At 42.1% G+C, this 19,796-nt stretch overlaps 1 protein-coding gene across 2 annotated transcripts in view; it reads right to left on the bottom strand.

Annotated features, from left to right (window-relative positions):
- SPTB (spectrin beta, erythrocytic) overlaps nt 1-19,796 on the bottom strand; it is a 107,339-nt gene that overhangs the window by 66,233 nt on the left and 21,310 nt on the right. The window contains exon 2 of one of the 2 annotated variants that reach the window (XM_017660418.3): nt 2,094-2,238. The exons of the other annotated variant lie outside the window; for it this stretch is intronic. The gene's annotated coding sequence lies outside the window, so the exon portion shown is untranslated. The remainder of the gene's footprint in view (nt 1-2,093; nt 2,239-19,796) is intronic. 2 annotated transcript variants of the gene reach the window in all.

Here is a 19,796-nt window from a genome sequence, read left to right as displayed (position 1 = left end):
CTAGGTGGGAAGTAGAGATAACCTGTGTGTCCGTCACTGGAGGAAAGATAAATGTGGTGATGCACACATGGAGGACACACGCAGCATTGGAGGATCTTAAAAGCAGTGCTAGGTAAAATAAATCAACAGAATGAGATCTATAACACTTCACTGACATAATTGTAAATATATATGCATATAAAACAATACATACAAGACCATACACAAACAAGAGGAAAACTCTTAAGCACATGAAAATGCTTGTCTCTGGGTAGAGCAAGGGGAATGGAAAAGGAGATGGAGATAAAGGGAAATCAACCAACCAACCAGGAGGAGCCTTGCCTAGAAAATGATGATGAACTGAAAAGTAGAATGACCTCTGCTCCTAAGGTAAAAACAGTGTATTTTCCTATCTCACGAGAGCTTCGCCATCCCACACCAAGCCCCTTCTCAGTTCACTGACATCTAGCTTCCCCATCACTTTATGAAACTATTCCTTCCACAGGACACCGATACCTCTCTTTCCTCTTGCTTGAAACAACTGATGCTTTTCAGTTCTTATCTTGGCTTCTCAGCAGTATTCAGCTCTGTTGGCCATTCCAAAATCTATTGAAATCACTTCTTTTGTCTTCCAGGACATGGTCCTGTTTTCTCTCCCGACTTCCTGGACTTTCCCCCTAGGTCTCACCTGCGGCCCACTCTTCCTCCACCTGGCTCTTGAATGGTGATGCTCCCCAGAGTTCCCTCCTGGGCCCCCTCTGCTTCCTTGTCTATACACTCCTCTCAGGCTCCCTCCTTCACTCCCATGACTTTAGGTACCATCCCATGCTGGTGTGGCTTCCAAATCTATCTTCTCAACTCCCATCCATCACACCCAACTGCCTTCTGAACATCTACCTGGAAGACCACAGGGCCCTAATACTCAACATGACTCCTGATGAAATCCATCACCATCTTTGTCCCAGCCCTTCCTGTCATGTTCCTTAACCACCAGTATCCCCATGGCCCAAACCAAAACCTGGGGTCATGTTCTACTCCTCTCCTTCTCTCCCAAAAGTTCACCAACTCAGTCCTCTCAATGTCCCTTACATCTCTGTTCTGTCTCTACTGCTCCTCACTTTAGCCACCATCACCCCAAGTCTAGTAGTTTTCCAGTGATTTCTTTGTATCCATATTTGCTCTTTTGTCTACCATCTAACCCATCTTCTCGACTGTAGCCAGAAATATCATCTTAGAATAAAAACATGATCTCTTCCACACTTCAGTAGTTCTTCTCTATTTCATAACAAGGTTTAAAAGCCATAATAATCACAGTCAAAGCCCTTCATGATCTACTCCCTACCTGAACACTATTTCCATCCAACTCTTCCTCCCAACTTCCTCAGTCTTACATCCCCACCATAGTGAACTAATCCCTGGCTCTTTACACATGCTGTTCCCTAAGTTTTTATCCAGAAAACCCTGCCTTTTTTTCAGAATAATTTGTGGTCCTTCAGAATTCATCTTAGCCTTCACTTCCTTCAAGAAACCTCCCCATCTCACCGTCCTATGCAGCAGTGAGAGGTGGGGGTGCATCTTTTAGGTCCCCAACACACTCAACACTCATTTTCAACAAAGTGCTAACTACATCATAAGATAATTATCTATTTCTCTGTCTTTCCCAATAGACTGTAATCTACTTGAAGCCAGGGACATCCTTATTCACCTTTTTGTCCCAATTGTCCAGCATAAAACCAGGTGCATGAAACGAGGCTACAAATGTTGAACAAATTGATGAGAACTAAGAAATGCAGAGCACTGCATCTCCTTAAGAGGATGAGAGTGGCTCCTGCAGAGGACACACTACCTGGAGGCCAGTTTGGAAGCCAAGGTGGTAAGGGAGCTAGAAATGTGGCATGGAGCAGTAGTGCTGTGGATTTGGCTGGGCATCAATGCTCTGACGTTATCACTGTTTCCCCTGCTGCTTCAACACATTCCTGCCACCTCTTTCTCTTTGGCTGGACTGTGGAAGCAGAAAGGATGGGTAGTGGCAACAAGGCTCAAGCTCCTATGAATGTTCACAAATCTTGAAACCCCTTGGAGCAACTCCGGTTAACCCATCTCTATTTCCTCACCTGAAACATTGATGAAAGCAGCAGCTTCTCACCCAGAACTCCTATAGACAGGGAAGCTCTACCCCGCTTAGCTGAGAAGTCTTCTATGTATTCTTTCTTGTGTCACAGAAATGTCAGTCATGGAGTGGCTTCTATCCACACATCTCTGCCACACAAATGAAAAGAGCTATTTTAAAAGTCAAACCTATAAATAATATGTAAGTTATGGGTGCCAATTTAGTTATTCACTCATGTTAGAGAGTTTAAAATAATTAAATAAAATTAATCTTTTAGAACTTGCTCAGGACCAAAAGGACTCCTGTGGGAACAGGTGCTGGCTAGAGGATTTTCCCATCCTTGTGCAGGTCAAAAGCCTGACACAGGGGGCTGCCCTCTGGAGACAGTGGGGAAGTTGCCTGCAAGAGGCAGTCCCAGTCGTGCAGCCAGGGCAAAGGCAGCCCTTCAGCTTGGCAGAGCCAGTTCCCGCTGTGCACAATCTCGCAGGCCTGCAGACAGAGCACCTCTTGGCCACTAGGCTCTATTCAGCCTCCTTCCCTGGGTCCTCTGATGGGGAAGCACCAGCTACTGGCTCGTGCAGTCACTCTGCTGCTCCCAGTCCTCAGGAAAAAGATTTGGCTCTTTATAGAAATACGTAGCAAAGCCCAAGGCTAGGAAGAGGGCCTGGAATTTACTAAGACCTTTGTATATATTGCCCCTTTAACATACACCCACATACTGTTAGATATTATTATTGTATTGCTGCTATTATTTTTATTATTATTGTCCCTGTTACTGCTATTACTATTATTATTCCTGTTCTATCAAAATAGAAGACCTGAGTTGAAATTGTATCATCATGTATTTAATGGTTGTGTATTCTTCTATAAATCACTCTGTACCTCAGTTTCCCATTCTGTAAAATGAGGAAAACACATTGTGCTTCTGTGGCATAGGCTGCTTGGGCCTACCACTATCCAAATTCTACTTTTCCACACACAGCTTGGAGGCATCTTTCCACTTACTCTTGTGGTTAGGTGTGACAGTGTGATTGAGTGAACAGAAGTGACATGCACCACTTCAAGGTATCAGCTGTAAAACTGTCCCCATAATTCTCTTATTCTTTCCCTTAAATTCCTAGAACCTAGACTATGGGGCCAAGGTAGAAGGAAATCAGTTTCCTGGGTAACTGTCAGGGAGCAAAGCTTCCCCTCAATTGATACTCGTTAATTCACCTATGATATGAGCAAGAAATAAAATTTTATTTTACAGTTCTTTATTAGAGCATTAGGGTATCCTAATCAATATACCTACTACTTATCACATAAAGCTGTTGTACAGATTAAATGAAGTTATATAAAAATGATGAACTGTATAGTATCATACAGCCCCAAGGTATTTTTACAAATATATGTAGTATCTCTCAGGGTCACATCTGTGGGTCTGCTCTATATGCATGCTCTCATAACAAAAACGAAAGTGCACAGTAGGTGGAGTCTGTTATTGCCCTATTGCCCCTTCTGCAACTGTCTTTCCTTTCACCCCTGCCTCTAGCATCCATGCTCTCCCAACCTCCCTTGTTACCAGGTTCCTCTAGGGAATTGAGTGACCCAAGTGGAAACCCTTCTTCAGACCTACTTCAAAACAAAATTGACCCTGAGAACCTAATTTCCTATCATTGTAAACTCAAAGGCAGGGATACCATTTTCACCTTGGAGGCCCTCGCACTTGGTAGGTACTCGGTCAGTACATAGAAATTGGGTGAAACACACATATTTACCTTCCCAAAGGGCTAATGTATCCACTCCAAGGAACACATCTTAAAAAGGGATTTATGGAAATATCATACCTTACTCAAAGGAGATATATGAAAGAGAGTGTAGGAGCCAACTAGCCAATGGGTGAGAAATGGCTGGTCAGACAGGCTACTCAGTTTGTTTAAATCATGCAAGGAAGGCCACTGAGTATTGAACCTACAGGGAAAGCCAACTCTGCCCAGACAGTCCCTGAAAAGTGTAGACTTAATGTGTAACTTATGCTCGGAGGCAGGAAGTAGGAACTGTCCAAGGTTAAAGAACATGCCAATAAGGATGTCAGACTGAAACTCACATATGCTGCCTTCTAGAATTATACTCAGACCTTTAGCCTCAATGGTGGACTAGCCTTAACCAAGGGCTTTGATGAATGTGCCAACCCTATTCTAGCATCTTGTATTTGACTACAGAATCAAGACAAGCATTCCCAAGTACATTGGCACTGTTTATTCATTAATTCAACAAAATTTGTACAGATTAGTAGTACTCCCCCCCACACCAAAACCCATGAAATACTTAGGTATAAATAGAATAAAATATGTGCAAGATCTATAAGCTGAAAACTATGAAATACTGATAAAAGGGATTACAGATCTAAACAAATGGGGAGATACACCAAACCCGTGGGTTGAAGAGTCAATATTATTGAGATATCAATTTTCCCCAAATTGATCTTCAAATTCAATGAATGCCAATCAAAATCTCCAAAAGATTTTTTAAAAATGAAATCAACAAGTTGATTCTAAAATTTCTATGACAAGACAAAGAACATAAAATAGCAAAACCATTTTGAAAAAAAAGAAAACTGGAGGACTCATATTACCTAATTTCAAGATTTACCATAAAGCTACAGTCATTAAGATAGCATAGTATGGCAAAATGATAGACATACAGACCAATGGAATAGAGTAAAGTACAGAAATAGACTGATATATATGGCCAAATGATTTTCAAAGCTTTAGGAACAACTTTTTTTTGAGAAAGGACAGTCTTTTCAACAAATGGTGCTGAATACTGGATATCATATGAAAAGGAAAATGAACCTAGACTCATACCATCTACAGAAATGAACTCAAAATGGATTATATACCTAAATGTAATATCAGAGATTTCTACGGGGGGAAAAAAAGGAAAAATCTTTGTAATGTTGGATTAAACAAATATTTTAGATACAACACCAAAAGTATGATCCATTAAAGACCATTAATGATACCATTAAAGGTAACATAAAATAAAATTTTGATAAATTTGACCACCAAAATAAAAATGTCTGCTCTTTAGAGACATTAAGAGAATGAAAATACAAGCCACAGACAGGCAAAAAAATATTTGCAGAACATGTATCTGATAAAGGGCTTGTATCTAGAATATATAAAGAATTCTTGAAACTCATCAATTAAAAAACAAAATCTCAATTTAAAATGAGCAAAAGATTTGTACAGATGTCTCATCAAAAAAAAAAAGATATGTGGATGACAAATAAGCACATGAAAAGATGCTCAGTTGCATTTGTCATTAGGGAAATGCAAGTCAAAACCACAATAAAATACCACTCCACACCTATTGGAATGCCTTTTTTAAAATACTGACAGTAGCAAGTGTTGGTCAGGATTCATAACAACAAGATGTCTCAAACACTGCTGGTTGGAATGCAAAGTAGTATAGCCACTTTGGAAACAAGTTTCACAGTTTCTTGTAAAATTAAACACACATTTACAAGATGGCCTACAGTCCTATTCCTGAGTATTTTTACCCTACAGAAATTATAATGTAGGTTCATACAAAAACCTCTCTGCAAATGTGTATAGCAATTTTATTCATAATGACCAAAAACTGGAAATGACCTAAATGTTTATTAACTGGAAAACAGACCAACTATGGTACATCCACACAATGGGATACTACTCAGTGATAAAAAAAAAAAAGAATTTATATAAACGCAGCATGAATGAATCACAAAAGCACTATGCTAAGTGATAAAAGCTGTCCTCAAAAGGCTGCACACTGTATGATTCAACTGATACGACATTCTGGAAAAGACCAACTATAAGGACAGAACAAATCAGTGGTTGCCAGGAGTTAGACCTGGGGAAAGGGGCTGATAACAAAGGCACATGAGAACATTCTGGAGGGTGACTATGATGGTGGTTATACAACTGCATGCATTTGTCAAAACCTATAGAAATATACACTGAATTGAATTTTACTGTGTGTAAATTATACCTCAATAAATCTAAAAGCAAAATATTAAAACTAAAAACATAAATAAAAAGACCAAAATCAAATATGTATTGAGTACCTACTATGTGCAGGCCCATTGTTTTTAACTGCTCTGATAATAATGATGTGAAATAATTGTTACAATTTATCTTAAAATGATGAGAGGGTTTTCCTAACTAAGGCACCATGATGAAGGACATAAATATGGTACATGCAAGGATTCTGCCAGGTTGCCTAGGACATGGATATAAGTAATGATACAGGAAAGAATTATCTAAGTGTCAAAAGAGAGGCATACTAAAGTGCTGTGGAATTTCAGAGTCAGGAAAGAACATTGAATGCTGGAGAAACCAGAGAAGTCTTCACGGAAGAGATGGCATTCCAGTTGGATGCTGATGACAGGGAGTGATGTTTATATCGTCCATGTAAACAATGTTTATCAAGAAGTTTCTCACCCAGTATCTCTTTGATCTTCCTAAGAGGAGACAGGTGTCTCCTGTGATCTGTGAGACAGGTGGGGTAGGTGCTACTCATCTCAGTTTTAGTTAAACAAACTAGGACTTGGAGATCAAGGCTTGCCCAACACTTGGGTGGTCAAGGCTTGAGCTCAGATCCTCTGAGAGTTTGGTTCATGTGCTGCTCCATGATACACTCATCCAAAGAAAAGCTCTTCCCTCTTGTAAGACAGAAAGAGGCTGTTAATGGTCCATTTTCACCTGAGAATCTTTCCAAAGGCTACTTCTAGCCTTTCTGGCCATTGAGAACACACTACAAGGCTAACACGTTTATTTGAGTCTTTCTTGCTTATGAAATGAGAGCCAGGAGAGGGAAGATTTTTTTGCAGCATTTGTTTATATTCACCGTTTAACATCTCTAAGTATCTTTTAGTGATACTAAAAAAGCAAATGCCTTGAAAGTCACAGGATAATATTGACTATTTGAAATGCACAGTCCTATATGTAATCCTAAAATTGTTTTAAGATGCAACCCCAGACCTTGTAGGACAATTAGGAAAGCTGCACTCACTCTTGGAGGGGATCGGCTCCCCAAAAGAATTCTGAAGCTATTCCAAGATGCATCCTGAACCCTAAAGGAGAACACCAGCTCACACACCTCACCTGGCCAAACTGCGACCCAGAGAGCCCTTTCTTCATCACTCCTGCATCTGGAGTTCACCTGGCACACACTGAGCTTCTTGCTTTGGAGCCTGTCTGCCTGCTAACCACTGGCCTAGAGAGATCACCTTTCTCTAGGGCAGAAGCATATTAGCAGGGAGATGTATATGACCTCTGCATCTTGCTGCTGTCTCCATCCTTTTGTCCATTGCCAACTTAAAAAATAACAAAACCATGCTGTTATGCATATCAATTTCATTAACCAAATACTTCCCAAAGAGATATTATATATGTGCTCATAATGAGATGGTTGTTGCCAAGATGCTTATACGCAGGCAATTAAGTTAAACATTCCTTATTGGCACAACTAGAGAAACTGCTTTCTCCTTTCCATGCTCTAGTTTTCTCACCTGGATAACAGAGAGTGAATTTCTCAGCTATTAAGCTGTTGTCATCAAATATTTACCAATAACTTACACTGTGCCAGGCACTGGACTCTGACAAACATCATCACATGGAATCCCCAAAGCAATGCTGTGAGGCAGCCATGCTCACTGTCTTCGTTTTATAGGTGAAGAAACTGAGGCTTAGAGAGGGCCAGTGCTTTGCGCTGGTCCTCAGCCAGTAAATGATGGAGCTAGGATTCAAATCCAGACAGTGTGGCTTAGAGCCCCTGCCCTTAACCACTGTGGTCACAGCCCTGCTGAACCTGAGCCATTGGAGCTAGGAATGCAGAGATCAAAGGAGCAGGATGCTTATAAACAGTTTTAAATCATCTGAGACAGATTCTTCCCCATCTCGCTCAACACCAGGCAACAAGAACATCAAGAAAGTCAACAGGAAAGAAAGATGATCTACGTTGGGAGGCCGAAGAGGCCCTTTAGGGTCACTGTTAATCCAACCCTGAGATTTCAGAACCAAACACACTGGGTGTTGAGCCTGCATCAGACCCACATTTCCTCTGAGTATCTCCAAGCATCTTGCCCCAGAGTTGTCACAGACACAGAAAAGATAGGAAAGCCAGGTAGGGTAACTTTCCCAGGACAGACAAGTGGCTGTCAGAAAGGAAATGTTTATGTCTAATCCCCCAGCTTTCCTCTTAAGTCCCACTCTATTTTTAGGTTCCTCTTTAACACAGCACATATCCATCTATTTACAGAAGGGAAACCCCAGTGTGTGGAACCAGAAGAGGGTTTCATACAGAAGGTTGTCCAAGGTGCTGCGGTTTGATAACACCCTTCTCCTATCTGTTAAAGAGCGCGGAAAATGTTATCATCCAAAAGCACCCAGGGCAAAGGTACCCCTGGTTCTGAGCACTGGGAATGGCTTACCCAGAAGCTCCCAGCCAGACAGCGCATCAGCGCCTCACCCTGTAATCAGGCTGAGCTGCCTGCAAAGTTAACTGCTACCACATTCGTCTCTTAGAGAGGCCTGACTCCAAATAGCTGGGCTAGGGCAAGGGGCGGCAAATGTTGCCAAGTGCCAGCTGTCCCCAGGGAGGCGTGTGTGCATGGCTAGTGTGGTGGACACATAAGCCAGGGTAGGTCATCTGAAAGGTGCAGAGAAGTGAGTGGTCATTGCTAAAACAGTCCGTAAGCAACTCCAAAAAGCTTGCCATTCCTCAATGCTCCCTAGTACATGATAGCAATACTCCTTCATTCAGCAAGGACTTGAGTAAGCTTCCAGAAAGAGCCAGAGGGTAGCATGCAGGGGATTTAGTGCCAGAAATAGTAGACTAAGGTGACTTTGATCTGGAGAAGTGAACTGGGCAGTACAGGACAGTGGTTAGAGGCATCTGCAGTTAGATGCCTGGGGATGACTCTGGACTTAGCTGCTCATTAGCTGTGCGGCTTCAGGCCATCTATTTAAACTCTTTAAGTCTCTGTTTCTTCTTCTATAAGGAGGAGTTAATAATAGTCATCACCTCATAGCACTGCTGTTTGCATCAAATGAAATAATGTATTCAGAGTCCTTAACCGAATGCCTGGCTGGGTTACAACCCAGAATACATGTGGACCACTAATACTGGGAAAGGTCTGCTGCTTCCATAACTTAGAAGAATTGTCAGCCCCTCTCTGTGCTTCAGTTTCTCTAGTAATAAAACTATTAGCCCCCTCTACTTGTGGTACTTAAAAGCTGGGGACATATAAAAGTTGAGGGTTTTTAATCATTAGAAAAGCTATCCAGTGTTTACATGGCATCTCCACAGGAACCGGCCATCTCACTCTTTTTTGGTATCTGTGTAGATACTCTAAATGTTGCATGACAGATTTCTGATTAAAACAAGCAGCCTATCCTTTCGTATTTCTCAAGGTTCTTCTGGTGCCAGGAGCAGACACGAGGAAGCGACCATCCCCTGTGCTACCCGAGACGTGTCTAGAAGAGATGTTCTGGGAAGGATGCACAACAGTCACACTATTGCTGCTCAAGGTCTGTCGTGTGCACCCCCGCCCCCCATCCTTCCAATGAAGGGGGGAAAAGCAAATCAGTGTCTGAATGTTTGCCGCAATTCTTCACAACAAATCTGTAACTTCCTTACATCCTCCTTTCTACTTGGTCACAGCCCCATCGTAACCCATATCTTCTCATGCTAAATAAAAGGATGGGAGTGACATTCTGTTGAGAGTTAGTACAGGTTTTTGGTTGGGTCCAGTCACTGCCTTCTCTGGATAAAAGCATCCACTGTCAGGTCAACCTGAGGAACTGGGCTCTGAGAGAAGAGTGTATTTGCACAGAAGGAATGCTGTCTGGCTCACTCCAGTGGCTTAGCCCCTGCAGTCAGTCAGCAGGCTCAGAGAATATCAGCACTACCTTCCTCCCCTAGCATCGGCCCAGGCGACATGACCCAAACCATTCCACAGCCATCGCCAGCCTTCACCCCAGAGCACAGCTGTGTTTAGCCTAGACAAGACCACTATTACTTTAGTGTATTTCCTTTCAGCCAATATAATGTGTTCCATTAGATTGTTTTAAATTATAAAAGTGATGTATGCTAGGCCTTTAGGAAATCCCAACAAAAAGGCAGCAGCTGAGATCCAGCAATAAAGGAACCTACCCATCCTCAAAATGGTGCATCCAAGCTGAGCAGAGGACCCTCGTGTAAATACGTGGTGGCTGTGCTTGCCAAGCGTTGCTTAGCAGGAGTCCCAGTATAAAAATCTCAGGATAGAAAACCCAACCTTCCTTTATTTTTACAGTCACCCTTGATTATAAATGAGTGAATGCCCTCAGGTGTGAACTGGCCATGCCCCAGTCCATCCAAACCCTCTCCCCACGTCCCAGGTAGCCAAACCACATGTGAGGGGATCAGGACCCAACACACAGCAGGGATTTGTACCTCCAACAACAGTCATTTATAGAATACCATCAAAAAAACAACAGTAACAATCATAGCTCATGAGGACTTAGTACATGGGAGGCTCTACACTAAATAAATGCCTGGAAGACATAGCTCATTTCATTACCAGTACACTCCTGTAAGTAACTGCCACTTTCTCCATTCTATGGAGAAAACTGAAGAAACAGAAGCTTACAGAAGTTAAGGATCTTGCCCCAGGTCACACATACCATGAGAAAAGCAAGGCGTGAAGTGAGAAGTAGCCTGCCTGACACTGGTCTGACAGCTTGATTTTTGGATGAATTGTCACTAATGATAAATTTCAACTTTGTTAATAGTCCAGTAATTTACATTAACAGTCAACAGGGCTTCAGCTGAAAAGAATTATGAAGAAAGATGCTAGAGCTCCCCATAAACATCTCCTATTTGTAAAAGTCAGATTTACTGTTCTCCTCTCCCACTCATCATTCCATTTCTACCAAAAATAACCAGACATTTCCAAAATACATCCAAATTGTGTTCCACGGATCCCACCTAATCTAAGACCTCAGTGTTTAGAAAGCTGTCTGGCTCCTGTGTTCCCTTTGTGACCACAGCATGTTGCTTCAGAGAGGGAGGAAGCTGCCCTTCCTAACAGGCTGAGCCTTTTGGGTCATAACCCAACCAGAGAGAAGACCCAGAAGTCCCAGGGAGTCCTTGAGCTGTTGCTCTCTCTACATACAAACCCCATTATTAAAGAGGGAGACTGACCAAGAGACAGATGTGGAAAATAAGCAAAACATTGGAAAGTGAAAGATCCAAAATAATCCATAACAAAACCAGCCCCAGGACTGACTGTATGAAATAAACTCCTCCTAAGCCCCCAGCCATTATCTGGGCATGGCAGAACTGGCCGGCTCCTCTTGCTTATCTCTCTTTGTGCCCTACACAGTTTGCTACACCCACTGCATGTGGACAGCCTTATCAGAAATATCCACGTAACAAGTGTTTGCCTTTGAAAAGAAGTAGCTGTTTAGCCCGCCAAATGTTGATAACTCTGTGTATGCCTATTGGTACATATATTATGAACACATACATAAAGCTCATGAATACAGAACAGACACTGACTGCAGGGCACAAGTGGAGTGTGGCTTTGGGAACTGCCAACCCATTCACAAGCTGTAGTCTTAGCCCTTCAACTAAAACACCTGCCACTCCCCTCCTCCCTGTCAACTAGAAAACAAGAACAAAACTAGATGCTCTGTGAGTAATCATTCCTTCAGCCCGCAAATATTTTCCGAGCACTGTGCTGTGCTCCCAAAAAGTTTTACTAAACTGTAGGATTTTAGAAAAGGTTGTCCTATAGTCCTTCTATGACACTAGTATTAGGAGACAGCAGGATCACCCCTCTTACAGACTTGCTAAGATGTAACGGCTTTTGACAATATGAAATTACCATTTTTTAGGGATCAGTGCTTCCCATGAATGTATCCAATATTGTGAAATGATGATGTCCACAAAAGGCTAATCTACTCTCTTCATTTAGAGTCCAATCATTTTTGCATCTTTTTAAAGTTTATTATTTTGGTTTTTAATATGTATGTGTTATTTGCTAAATATATTTTGTGGTCAGGCATTTTGAGTCAATACTGATTTCTTGAAAAAATTATACTCTACAATTTATGCATAAAGTAGGTAGACCATGGACCTGAGATAAAATCTTCATGGCTTCATGGTTCTTAAAGACTGAAAACCGTCCCTGTAAAGCAATGTTGCAACCACGGCCCAAAGCACCTAGTGAAACACGAGCTGTTCCATTCCTGTATCACCTGCTGTGATCAGAATGAAAGCAGAGAACTGTTACTCCTGACTTGTGGTAACTTGATTATAAAGCATCAGGATGACTGGAATTCCCTTCTCCCTACACAGAGAAGCCTGATCTCCACAGCAGAACAAAGCCTACACAGTAATTAAAAACCCTGCCCCAGAAGTGGAGTGGGGAGTGAACCTCATTCTCCTTAACCCCTTGAAAGAGTCAGAAAATACAGGGAGCAAGAGAGAAAGGGAGAGTTGTAAGGACCCTCAAAGCTGGGTGTATGTATTACAGAGGCTATGTGCACAAGGACTAGCAGATCACATACTCCGCAGAGCATATTTGGCTAAAGGGCTCTAGAAGAATGCACAGTTGTAGAAAGCCTGTGCAGGTACAGCAGTGGGAGACCCACGCTCCTCCAAGGGCAGCCGAATGCACAGGTTATATTTATAACTAGATGAAAGCACAAGGCAGATAAATGTGTGCACCTGTGTGGTGGTAGCTGATTAATTCAATTAATATTTATTGAGCACCTGCAAGGCTCATGGCAGTATACTATGAAGAAAGACAGTATCTTCTGCCTTCAGGAACTCAAGATCCCATTACACTAAGATAGTGATAGGGAGAGGACATAACTGAGAATACTCATGTACTGTATGAACCATATACATGCATGGCTTATTTAAACTGAGTCTAAATATGTGTCAGAAATGGCCTCTGCCTCACTGATCATTCATTCTTGGATGTCAGCAAAAGAGAACTCAACCACCAGATTCCAATCTCTAATAGTTTTGCTGATAAGGTGAAAACGAACATCAAGAGCTCCTGCCATAGCCTCCGAGCAGAGGAACTGTGTGTTTGGAGAGAGAAGTACTCACCACAAGCATGGATGTCAGAGTTGAGGATGGTCTGCAGCCAGCCCACTAAGCTATCAGGAACCAATCACCCACCAGAAGCACCTCTGGCCTTGTATTTCTTAAAAGCCACTTGTCTATGTGTAGAATCACCTCAGGGTGTGAGTTCCCCAGTTTTTTTTATTAAAGTATTACTGATATACAATCTTACAATGGTCTCACATACACAACGCAGTGGTTCCATGTTCCCCCATATTATGAAGACCTTGCCCCCTCCATTGTGGTCACTGTCTATCAGCATAGTAAGATGTTATACAGTCATTAACTGTATTGGGAGTTCCCCAGTTTTTCACAATCTTTGCATTTTGAAACCAGTTTTTGGACAGGCATCCAGCCCTTAAAGCCCCAGAAAACTAAAATAGAATTTCACTAAGGAACAGTGGTCCAACAGGCCTGTGAAGAGAACCCAACTTGGGCACTACTATTCTCTCCTAACAACATGAAAAGACAAAATCGTGGCCACATAAGAAGGTGTTCCATCCACATGAAGGAGAATGGGCAAAACATATCTGCAGATGGCCCTTTCCCCAGCAGAATATGGCATCTCGCCAAGAGCACGCTAATGTGGGCATCTAGGGGAGGCTTTTTCTAACCTGGGTCCAGAGGGCATTGGGGGAAGGCTGGACAAGGGGGGAAAAGCCTGTTCATGTGTCCTTCAGATGCCTTGCCAGCTCAGCTACAACTCCTTCAAGCCACATGGGCTTGGCATCAGAACATCAACTCAGAAACCCAGGGCTGAGAGGAACCACCAAACACCTAAGTTAAAATAGTAAGCAGGACTCAAGAGAGTCTGTGGTGAGAGCATTTCCCTCCCTAAGACAACAAGCCAGCTGGTGGGAAATGCTGACCTGTTATATTCCCTTCCTTTTCCAGCCAGATTCTAAATAAACCACTCGAAACTCACTGCAGTTTGTGCCTAACAGGACATCCCACCCTCTGCAGTCACAGCCAGCACAGACCAGCTCTTAAAAAAAAAGAGTGCCTCCCTTCCCTCCGTGCAGCCCTGCATGGTTGGATGAAGGGAGGCACTCCACACCAACCTCATGCCTCCACTGCCTCCACCAGCAAACCACATGGATCCTTTACCCGTAAAGTGCATCATCCCTCTCATCTGTGTCCTCATTTTTCTGCTGATGAAGATAAGATATTTAAGGCCATCCCTGAGTATGTTCTGCAAACAGAGGCATCCATGACACTTCCTGATCATCTCCTCTGGTGACTCATAACATTAATTTATTAAGTTTTATGTTTTGCTTTCATTCTTTTACTGCCATTTAAGTCTACTTAAAAATTAACTAAATGATGGTTCCTCCAGTCTTACCTTCAACACAAAGATAGAAATCTGATTATAGGCACTCAATCCCCCTGCCCTTTTTTTTTTTTGAAGACTTTTTAGGCAGTTTTAGATTTACAATAAAATTGAGAGGCAGATACAGAGACAGTCCATATTCTCCTGGCCCCGACGTAGGCATCCCCTTGCTTTTTAGTATCACAATCCAAATACCTTCAGCCTTTTATTGTGGATCCTATTTAAAAACCGTATTATTTTTCTTTGCTTGTGTTAACACCTACTCCCAGTTCCCCTCGTTTCTAAGAACTCTCAGATGAGACTCAGCCTTGCGTAAAGAGCGGGCCAGACGTTCTGAGAGGATGACCTCATTGTTCCTCTCCTGCTGATAGCAATGTTTTCAATATTGTTGGTAGGTCACTTAATCATTTTCAGTTCATGGTTTGAATAAGTAGTTAAGACTATGGCACAATAAACCTTTTCTAATATTTGATTTTCATCAATATTGCCAATATGCCAATTATTGTGCATATTAGTTACTGGGTTACAAAACTGCAAGACACAGCCACAGATTAGCCAGTCAATCATCCACTCCCCAACCAACATGCAGAGTCCAGCCACTTTTACTTTATTTACTACTTTGCAACCTATGATCCACCCAGGCAGCTTTTAGTTTAATTACCGCTTTTAACGATGTAGGTTAAAGGGAAATTCTAACACTTTTGAAAATACATTTTGAAATTATAAAAATGGAAAAGTAAGTAAAGACTAGTTATTAATAGCCATCCAACACTCTTAACTGATATCATCATGTTCATGTTAATTTTTAAAAAATCAATTGACATATAATGAGCATCTACTACATGCAGGCACCATGCTAAGCATTGTGGAGGATATACCCCCTGCACTCACAGAGCTTCCAGTTTAATGTAGGAGACACCATATGGATCATAAACCCTTATCTGCAACAACTCTAAATTTCAAAAAGCTCTGAAAGCATAAGGATATTTAATATTCATTTGGTGACAAAAATATGCCCTGAACTGGAGCTAACCTCAGGCTAACCTATAGTCTTCATTTATCCTCCTTCATGTTTTGCTACAAAGATAATAACATGTTTGACAATAGCACACTGCTCCAAACACTGTATAGTGTTTCAAAATCTAAAACAATTGAATTTCAAACACATATTCCCTAATGGCTTCAAATAAGTTGACCATGGACCTGAAAACTGACATGAAAAAGGGAACAACACAAACCAAAGTTACTCCGTTCACCGAGTGAGGTATTAGGCAAAAGGTGGGTTAGCCCTCTTCCTCTTAGTTCTCAGTGCCTCTAAAACTCGATTCTATACATGACAAATGAGTATCACGGCAACATTAAATTAACCTAGTCCCCTAAAAAAGATATGAACAGTGGCAACAATTGGAAATTTTGGCCCCATTTTATTAAGACTTGGACAGTTAAACCAAACTCAATCCAGACAAAGCAATATTTATTTGTGCATCTCCTCTTTAAGAACGGAACTTTGCATTTTTCACCCAGAGAATGGAATCTTGATCATTTCAGGTCATTCTCCAGCTCCCATGTCAAGGAGTCCCATCTCAGTCACTAAGATTAGACTTCATTCTTCATATGAAGTCACCTTCAGTGTAAAGCAGGACACTTGCTGTTTTAATTAATCAAAATTCACCTATGTTGCCATTGAAATCAGGAGGCCTGGAAGAGGGGTTTTTGTGGTCTGTAACCTTCTGCTCACCTTCAGCAATAATGAGAAGCCCCTAAATGAGTTCCAGATTTGCCCTGGGGTGCTGTGGTTTGCAGACCCTGGTTTACGGTATTGACCCATCTCATGCCATACGGGCTTTACTACTCAAAGACAACATTTAGCACAACCTGGGGTCTTCGGAGTGCTCACTTTGTACATGGCAGAGTCTGAAGCTACAAGATGGGTTATTACTCTAGACCAGGAAAAATCAAGTGACAGTCCCCAGCCTGATTTTACACAGCTCATGAGCTAAGGAGTAGATTACACATTTTTAAAGGATTGTAAAACAAACAAGAATATATGATAGAGACTGTATGTGTCCCACAAAGTAAGAAATATTTACAGAAAAATTCTGTCATTTATAGAAAAAGTTTTCTGACCCCTGTTTTCTCACCTCTGGAGAAGGCAGGGAGAAGGATTTAATATTCGAATGTCCACTAAGCGTCAGACACCCTATTTGACCACATATGAAGGCAGGATAAGGGCCTCCCCAGACCTCATCCACAAGAAGCTATGGATGATTTCTTCAGAATCCCACCTTGGAACCCTCCAGCAGGATTTCAGAACTTGATTTAACTTTGGATTTGTTTTAAAAACAGCCTATTTTTTCTTAGAGTTACTTTCCCTCCATCACAAAAACACAGCTGCAAACTTCCTCAGGTTTCAGGCCTCTCACCCAGGGTCTACTCACAAAACCAGGCTGCTTTCAGAGCCCAGATCTGAGCTGTCGTCCAGCCCGGACTGAAGCACTCAATCCCCTCCTCTAAATGAAGTTCCAGTTGGGAGAAGCCGAACAGGTAGAGCACCAGCACTTTCCGTATTTTCTTTTCATTCTTTAGGCTACCTGTCTGTGTGAAACTGAGGTAAATGAAGTTATTTTTATGGGGACCCCAGCCTTCCCTTCTCAACGGCCTCTGTTCCACATGGTGGCATAGCTATTTCTGCTCTTCCCTCACCCTTTCCTTTCCTTCTGGAAAGCTCTGTTCTGAGGGACTAATGACAGCCAGAGTTTAATGTATTCCTGACTTATTTCAGCAGGGTAACAGAGGGCCACATGATTAAACGTGGTCTTTGAGACATTGGAGACAGACATATTAAACACAGGACTAAGCTGGCTCCTATCCAGTTATCTTTCTGTCAACCTACATGTTATATTTTTCACAAACCTGATGCGTTTCCCTGGCAATAACCTATTTCCCGTAGAAATGTCCAGAGAGACCCACTGCTTGTCTTATTGGACACTTCGAGATTTTTGTTTCGCCTCCATGGGCAGAGACCTCTATTAGATGCACCAAGCAACACAAAGAATTAGATGCACAGTTTTTAAACATTTCTGTATGTTATCTCTGCTAGTAGAAAGGCAGTGCAGTGACAGGATTAAGAGCCAGAGCTCTGGAATAGACAGCTGGGGTTCAGATTCCAGCTCTGACACCTATTAACTATATACCCTGGTCAAAATAACCTCTCTGTGCCTTGGTTTCTTCATCTATAAAATGAGGATACTAACATTACCTACTTTATGGGGCGGTTGTGAAGATTAATATCTAGAACAATGCTTAGCACCTAGAAAGGATGCAAAAAATACTTATTACTATCAGTAGTAGTAGTACACTGTTACTACTTATACTGTACATACAAGTCTGTTCCTTACTCCCATTGCTTTGAATTCATTCATTCTTTTCTTTAAAAAGCATGATACATGCCCGGCTCTTTGCTGGGCATGGAGGTTACAAAGATGATTAAAACATGGTCCCTGCCCTCAGGAGCTGGCAGTTGACTATTTGAGGCAGCCATAAAAATAGGCTAGGTCCTAATGTAATGTAGAGAGCAATAATATGAGTAATATGATGGGGGGAGAGAGAGAAATACCCAGGGATTTATGGGAGCACAGTAGAAGCATACACACAGAAGGCCTTCTGCAAGGTAGGTAAGTGGGATCAGAGTTGAGTCTTACAGGAGGAATAGGAGTTATTCAGGTATAGTTGAGGGAATGGAGAAGAGGAGGTAAGCATGGCAGGCAAGGGTATTCCAACCAAGAAGAGAGCATACAGAAGGCATGGAGAAAAGTAAGAAAGAGCCTAGAGTTCACAGGAAACTGCCAAGGGGTTTGGTAAGGGCTGAAGGACAGACAAGGGCCGTATCACAGTAGGCCCTTATATGCCATGCTAAGGAACTTGAATAATGGGGAGTCAATGAAGGGTTCTAAATAGATAGAGTGGCTAGGTTTGCCTTCTAGAACGATCCTTTTGGCAGGTATATGAAGGGAGCAATTTAAAGGAGAAGGAACAAGACTATAGGCAGGGTAAAGGACTAGGATGTACTGCAGTAGTTGAGACAAGAGATGATGTGGATGTAAACTAGGGTTTTGGTAGGCAAGATGGTGAGGAGATACCAGTTACAGCACTGCTTAGGATATTGGTGGTTGAGCAGAAATGGCAAGTTAGAGGAAGAGAAAAGTCAAGAATGACTTCTCCACCTTAGGTGACTAAGTGGATGGTGGTTCTTTTAACCAGGATGGTGACTGAAAGGGAAGTAGTTTAGAGGAAAGAATGATGACTTCAGTGGGTCAGAAATATGTATCAAACCCATATTCTTTGCTAGCCATGGTGTTAGGTGTTGGATTTGCAAAATAATGAAATGAAATAGAGAAGCTCTCTGTTCTCATGGTGCTTTCAATCCACTACAGAAGACAAATAGCTAATGAATTATTACAAATAATTTATTATTTACAAATTGCAGAGTGTTACAGAGGAGAAGTATAGGGTAGTAGGCAAATGTTAACAGGGAGGCCTCACCTAGCCTGGGAGATATGGGAAGGCTTCCCTGAGGAAGGGGCCTTTAAATTGATACCTAGGAAACAAGACTCAGGCAAAGAATGGGAAAGAGCATGTAGAAGGTCAACAGTAGGAGTCTCAGACATCCTGTTGGATACCCAGGTGGAAATGCTTAGCCTGAGGCTGGGAATCCAAGTCCTGGGGAAACAGTCTGGGCTGGAAATACATAGAGTCATCAGCAATAAACAGGTGGCAGCAGAAACACTGAAAATAGGCAAGATTATCCCAAAAGAGGGCAAAATGAGGGCAGAGGATGGACCCTGGGGAACCCTATTCATGGGGTATTCTGAGGAAGAGGAGCCAGCAAAGAGCAAGGTGAGTCAGGGGATAACTACATGTGGAAGTCTTGGGGGAGAAAATTTCCAGAAGCAAGTAGCGAACAGTAGCATCTAATACCCCAGAGAGCTTCAGTTATTCACAAATGGTGACCACAGCGAGAAGCATCTATAAAATCGGGGGATAGAAGCTCAGTGGGGAAGTGGGGAGTGAAATAAATGAAAACAAAATAATGCATAGCCCAATGTTTTGAAATCTTTCACAGGAGAGGGTATGGGGCTTTGGGGATAGGTAGACAGAGATGCAGGGCCAAAGGACAATTTTTCCCAATGGGGGAAACCTGAGCTTGACTATAGGCTCCATGAAAAC

The sequence above is a fragment of the Manis javanica genome, chromosome 8, assembly GCF_040802235.1.
Source record: "Manis javanica isolate MJ-LG chromosome 8, MJ_LKY, whole genome shotgun sequence".
In the NCBI taxonomy this organism is placed as follows: Eukaryota; Metazoa; Chordata; class Mammalia; order Pholidota; family Manidae; genus Manis; species Manis javanica.
The sequence above is the reverse complement of the archived record's forward strand: the minus strand, read 5'-3'. Positions and strand labels throughout refer to the sequence as shown.